Raw genomic sequence first — 7,447 nt, 5'->3', positions numbered from 1 at the left:
TATTCCTATACATGTTCTTTTCTTTTTTTTATGATACTGGAGTTTTGCTCTGTTGCTTAGGCTGAAGTGCAGTGGTGCGATCTCAGCTCACTGCAACCTCCGCCTCCCAGATTCAAATGATTCTCCTGTCTCAGCCTCCTGAGTAGCTGGGATTACTGGCACCTGACACCATGCCTGGCTAATTTTTTTTTGTATTTTCAGTAGAGATGGGGTTTCACCATGTTGGCCAGGATGATCTCAAACTCCTGACCTCATGTGATTTACCCGCCTCGGCCACCTAAGCATGTTCTAAAAAGTTATTTGCTGACTATACTTGCAAGTTCAACTGTTAATGTCTGTACTAACTGATTTTTGTCCTCAACATTATTAATAATTTTATTCAACTTTATCTCATTTGATTAGTGATTTAATTTTTAACTTACTGATTAATGAATTTATTTACATTCTTTCCTTGTTCCTGCATTCACTGTGTCATATGCTTCCATCAATGAAATTTTCTAAAGTTTTAAATTATATTTTAATTTAAATCTTTGACTCAAATATTACAAAGAATAGTTACACATAATTACTGTTTTGCTTCTTATTAATATTAATATTTTAAAATTTAACTCAAAGCATATTGCTGATTTATTTTTACATTATGAAATCTATTGATGTTTTTGCTTTTTGACCTAACATATAGAAAATTTTTGTAATTTATGGGTAATTAAAATAAAAGTTTGCTCTTTTTCAGTAGATAACACTTTATATATCATCTAAATGTATATAGATGAGTATGTCTTTTAGAACATCTATATACCTATTTATTTTTTGCTATTTAAACTTTATTTGACTTTAATTTGCGTGCAACTGATGGGATAATTCTGCTTTAATTTTCATATATTTACTTTCAACTTTAAGTAAATTTTATTTTTAGTAGAGTTAGCAGTTTTTTATGATCCAGTCTTGGTCTGTTTTGTTTATATTTGTCATAAATAACAAAGTATTTTGATTATGCTCACATTTATTGAAACCAGAGACATTTTTCTAAGATATTTTCTTCAATTACGTTGTGTTTTTGTTTTCTTATACTTCTGCTTCCTTTATATATTATTTTTCAATATATTTTTTAAAATTTTTCTTATGCTTACTTGAACAATTCAAGTTATTTTTACTGAATCTAATGGCTACATTAATAAATATATTTAATTGGCTTTTTAATCTTTTTCTTAAATTAAAACTGAAGATGCTGACTCCCACTGTGTTAAATGGAAAATTAGCAAACTCACAATCCCTCTATCAGCCCTCATTTCTTCTCAATACCTGACTCTAAAAACGTTATTTAGTTAGTTCGTACTGAAAACATTTGTATTTTTACTTACTATAGTTTATGTTATTTGAATTCTCCTCTCTAAACATATTTCCCATAGTTGTTTAATCTTATTTATTCATTTCTACAGCTTTGCTGCTGGCAGGTGCTTCTCTAGGATGGTTTCAGGGACAGGTTTAGCTCAACTCCCCTTTCTTATTAAATTAAGAAACATTTAATATTTAAAGATGATGAAGTAGCAAAGTGTCATTTGGGAATATGTCTTTGTCAATTGCTGACTCCGGTGTTCAAAGAAATTTCTCTCTCCTGAGAAAACCCTAACTACGGGAAGGCAGATGAGTGTCTGACTGCTTGATTTGTGGGTCTTTTTCTTTGAATCAGCACCAACAGTTCATTCATCATTCATTTGGGGACTTTTGTGAGATATTGACAAATTGAGAAGAGTAGCAGACATGACAGAACTTTATCAAACTGGAGCAATCCTCATGGGGCCAACCACATAAATTCTGAAGATGCAACTGGACGGGACTGTGAGGGGTGGATACTGCCCCTGTCTGCTAGAGTACTGTTATAAAATCATTATAATATCCATGGCTTATTAAACAGTTATGTATCAGGCATAGATAACTTATAAGGATGATCAGAAATCCTCAGAATTAGCATCAAGGCTAGCCTGACAGATGAGGCAACCATAGATGATTTAAGTATGTGTTTCAATGTATAGTAAGTTAGTGGACTTAGTTAATGGCAAAACGTAGATTCAAAGTGGACTTGTGACTTTCCAAGTTCTGAGCTAATAATATTGTGATAACGTTTGCTTGTATCACTAACGTCCAAAGATGACTGACCACTTCATCAGAATGAGCTGGGGAAGCAAATATTTACCTGTTCTTGAGCAAGGAATCTGAATTCTGTGGTGCTGTCTTTGAAAAATAAATGATGTGCCTAAAGGCAGGTTGTAGAGTTCCATAATTTCTGAGAAGCTAAATGAAGTATGCAAATATCTTTCATTAAAATGAAGGTATCACTAATGGATATAATATAGAATAATTATATCAAACTTGTAATGCAGTTTGGCAGGAGGCTCCTTATTTAAAAAATTGCAGTGATGCTCAGCATTCAGCCACATTTCAAATAACTTTTTAAAAATTTAGTTGATCTCTTAAAAAACCAACATAAATACATTTTCTCTGATGATACAAAATATATGAGAAAATGCTTATACTGAAAAACTAGTTTCTGAAAACTACTGTTTGTCTTCATGACCATTTCTTGATTCCCTAGGGTATTGGGGTGATGAATAAGTGAAGAAGTTTTTGAAAAGACAAGTTGTTGAGAAGATTTTATTCTTAACTCTATTATTGAAAAAAATTTAGATTTTTAAAGAAAGCACTAAATGATTCTCTATAATTTTAAAATTTTATTTAAATTTAAATCTAGAAAGATAATTAAAGTGTGGAAGTCAGAAATTCTGGAAGATAAATAAAGAAAGAGCAATATTGGCAATTAATTATTTATTTGTAAAGTTGGATTTATTAGACTTTATTTTTACTGATAAACCCTTACCTAAGTAGAACAAGAGTGAGAGTTGTTAATTTTGTAAGCCTATTGAAAGTCTGCTTTTTGCTTTTACATGGCTGGTGGGAGTGTAAATTAGTTTAACCACTGTGAAAAGCCGTGTGGCAATTCCTTAAAGAACTAAAAATGGAAATGCCATTCAACCCACCAATCTCATTACTGGGAATATACTCAAAGGAGTATAAATCATTCTACCATAAAGACACATGCATGCATATATTCATTGCAGCACTATTCACAATAGCAAAGACATAGAATCAACCTAAATGCCCATCAGTGATAGACTGGATAAAGAAAATGTGGTACATATACACCATGGAATAGTATGCAGTCATAAAAAGAACAAGATCATGTCCCTTGCAGGAACACTGATGGATCTGGAGGCTATTATCTTCAGCAAACTAATGCAGGAACAGAAAACCAAATACCACATGTACTCATTTACAAGTGAGAAGTCGGAGCTCCATGATGAGAACATGTGGACACATAGAGGGGCAGATACAACAGACAGCGGGGCCTACAGGAGGTTGGAGGAAGGGAGAGGATCAGAAAAAAAAAATGTGTCCTAGGATTGATAGCTGGGTGACACATAATCTTCACAACGAACCCTCAGACACAAGTTTACCTATATACCACACCTGCACGTACACCTTTCAGCTAAAATGAAAGTTAAAATATTTTTTTAAAAAAAAGAGCAAAAAAGTAGATTATTTTCCAAAGAATGTTTGTCAGTAGAGTGTTGCCAAGATCTACGTGCAATATTGGAAATATTGCCCAACTGTTTTGAATCTGTTCTAGGTCTGTCTAGGTGGACTCCCTTCCTTGCTCTCCTCCTAGTTACCTGTGATGTTTGTTGTTAGTTGCCTGGGGGTGAGGACAGGGATTGTGATGAGGGAAGGGAATAGAAAAAAGAGTTATTGTAAATTTGTGTAAGTTCCTTGCAGATTACAATAGACTGGATAAAGAAAATGTAGCACGTATACTACATGGAATACTATGCAGCCATAAAAAAGAATGATTCATGTCCTTTGCAGGGACGTGGATGAAGCTGGAAATCATCATTCTCAGCAAATTAGCACAGGAACAGAAAACCAAACACCAGATGTTCTCATTCATAAGTGGGAGTCAAACAGTGAGAACACATGGATACAGTGAGTGGAACGTCACACACCGGGGCCTGTTGCGGGGTGGGGGGCAAGGGAAGGGAGAGCATTAGGACAAATAGCTAATGCATGATGGGCTTAAAACCTAGATGATGGGTTGATAGGTGCAGCAAACCACCATGGCACATGTATACCTGTGTAACAAACCTGCACGTTCTGCACATGTATCCAAGAATCTAAAGCAAAATTTAAAAGTAAAATAAAATAAAAAGAAGAAATCAGGGGGAAAAAAAGAACAAAGTGCTCTCCTTGCAAAAAATAAATTAAAAATATTTTTATAAAAAGTCTGTTTTTAAAATTGTGAATTCATACTAAGGAGCTGTCTAAACTATAGAAATGAACAAGTTTTTATGGTTCATTATAAAAACTCTAATTTGTAATTTGATTAGAGAATGTACCAGGATATATCAATTATCTATTGCTGAAAGAACAAAACACAGAGACAAAAACCTCGGTGGCTTATAACATCAATCATCGTATCAGCTCATGAGTGTTGCTCAGTGATTTGGGCCCAGACAAATGGGGCAGCTCTTGGCTGGTCTGCCTGGGGTTGCTCCTGAAGTTGCAGCCAGCTGGTGAGTGGACTTGGGTTAGGTGGTTCACAGTGGTGTCTGTCACGTGCCTGGAGCTTGGTGCTGCCCATCCTCTGGCGTTCTCACTTGCCAAATGATCTCTTATCTTTAAGAGGCTAAGCAAGATTTCCTCATATCATGTTACCTACCTACATGGTAGGTAACATGCAGGCAGGCAGAATGGAAGATTTAAGTCTTTTTGAGGTCAAGGTTCAGCACTCCCAGTGTAGCACTTCTGTTGTGTTCTATTGGTCAAAACAAGTCATGAGACCAGGGTTAAAGCATGGGAATTAGACTCCATTCCTTGATGGGAGAAATCTTATTGCAAAAGCCTGCGTATGTGGAGCTGGAAGGAATCACTGTGGCCGTCTTTGAAAACAGTCTGCCGTAATCAGTGTTTGAGAATTATTTTTATATTTCACACACTTGGCCAGTTGTTCTGAACTCCCAAAACAGTCATTGACAAACACAAGAAAACCTATTTTTTAAATAGACTTCATTTTTAAAGAAGTTTTTTTAAGCAACTTTTAATTTAGAGCCCAGCGAAACTCAGCAGAAATTACAGAGATTTCCCCTATACTCTGTACTCCCTCTCTCAGACAGCCTCTCTCACTATCAACATACCCTCCCAGGGTGGAGCAATCGAAGAACCTCCATCAACACATTATTATCACCAAAGTCCATAGTTTACAATAGGGTGCATTCTTGATTTTGTGCAACCTATGAGTTTAGACAAATAAAATGACATGGATCCACCACTAGGGTACATACAGCACAGTTTCCCTGCCTTAAAAATCCTCAGTGCTCCACCCATTCCCTCATTTTAAATAGTTTTTAAAAATTATTTAAAATATATGTGAATGGCATCATATAGTACTAATCTAACTGCAAAGAAAATGATCCATATTGTGCGTCATTTTTCAGGTTTCTCAAAACTAAGAGATCAGAGAAACCTACAGTGAAAATTATTTGTTTAAACATACTACAAGACACTCACCCACCCCCTCCCCACAAACACTTGTTATGAAAAAATAAACTTAAAGCATGCATTAAAAATGCTGAACCATGACCTTTCAGAAATAGAAATTAGATGGTTCTACCACATGAAAAGCTCTTAATGTGTATTAATCATGCAGAGTCTCCCTGGAATGCCTCCTGTAGTTCAACAATCTATCACAAGCTATCAGAGTTGAGTGCTTGCATATTACAGTGCTGCAGATGTCGAGGTCAATTAAGGACATCCTCCCAGTATCCAGGGCCCACTGGCTGCATGGATCCCCCATACCACATTTTCTTTTCTGAATCAGAAACTAAAAAGAATTATGCCACTTTGGTCTGTCCATCAAACCACCCAAGCAGTTTGTCTGGGCACAGATTGCTTTGTCAGGGAAAGGCTTTCTCATTTGGCATTTTAACAATAATTAATCACTATGCTCACCTTTGATGCACGCCAACTTTCTATTCCCTATGAGATACTGCAAACCACACACACCGTGAATTATTTATACTTCCATGTGGAAGCTTATGCTAATACTTTGAAATTCCTAAATGGTAGCACTTAAAGCAAAAATGTAGATCACTGGCCAGGTTTAGTTTTAAATCCAAGGAGAAAACCAACACGCAAACAGATGAAACTGACTCTGCCACAAAAGCCAAAACAAAAAGCAATCTCTCTCTCAGCGAAAATTTATTTGACAGTCTTAATGAAAGAACTGCACGGATTTTGATGGTGTTTTCTGCTATATTCTCTTCTTTGAGATTGCTTTTATTTGTATGAAACATTCATTTTACCCTTGTTTCTTTGTATGTTAATGTATTACTTTTGCCTGTCAAGTATAAGCCTGTAATGACACAGAGTAGCCTTAAATCCTACAGTTTCCAATTTCTGTGAGTTATGCTGTTGAGACTGGAAATTATTAGACAACAATACGATAGCTTTTTAGATTAAAAACAAAATTTGCTAAAACAACCTTTCTGTCCTTAGTTACAACCTTTCTATCACCTTTGAAAAGCCAAAACGATGCATTGTAAATCCAATAAATAACAGAATAGGAAATATTAGAAACCAGGACTGATATATGTTTTATCAGTCAGAAGAAATTGTATTTATATGTTCTCTTTCTATATAAATGATCTAGCCTACACACATCTGTGAAACTGTACTCTGCAATGTCATTACACTGGACTTTTATTTTTATGAACCCTCTTTGTTTCCTTCCACCACAAAATATTCGGTAATGCTTTTCCTCTTTCTGGAATATTCTCTTTCTTTTTTTCTTACCTAGTTAATCGTTTCTTTTTCTTCATATATCAAATTATTTTCCCCTAATCCTTCTAGTTTCTCTCACTATACACATCTCTTACTCATAACTTTTAAACGAATAACAAGTATTCATTTATTTGTTATCTCGTTTAATTAATGATAGTTTACCTATCTAGATCATAAATTGCTTTTTGCACAGTATCATATCCCTAGTACCAAAAATGTAATCAATCATTAATTGAATGAATAGATGAGTAGAATCACCCATCAATTCCTGTTTTTCTCTAGGTGTATTCTCCAGGTGGACACTTGGTTTTCTCCAGCTATGCAGAGTTGGTTGTCCCTTATGGTCTGTGGATGTTGCTCACATCAGGCACCTCTCCGCTGTTTGCCTCCCCTCTGGGAGAGGAATTAGAGTTAAGAAGAGGGGCACTATGTTTGAACAACTCTGTTCTCTGAGTTTGTTGTATGTTTTATACTGTCATTTATTTCATGGTATCTTATATTTTATTGGGTTCCTGGGAATTTACATTATATAGTGACCTTGTACAAACCTGTTTGA

Source organism: Mandrillus leucophaeus, unplaced genomic scaffold, assembly GCF_000951045.1.
Source record: "Mandrillus leucophaeus isolate KB7577 unplaced genomic scaffold, Mleu.le_1.0 Scaffold540, whole genome shotgun sequence".
NCBI classification, from domain to species: domain Eukaryota; kingdom Metazoa; phylum Chordata; class Mammalia; order Primates; family Cercopithecidae; genus Mandrillus; species Mandrillus leucophaeus.
The sequence above is the reverse complement of the archived record's forward strand: the minus strand, read 5'-3'. Positions refer to the sequence as shown.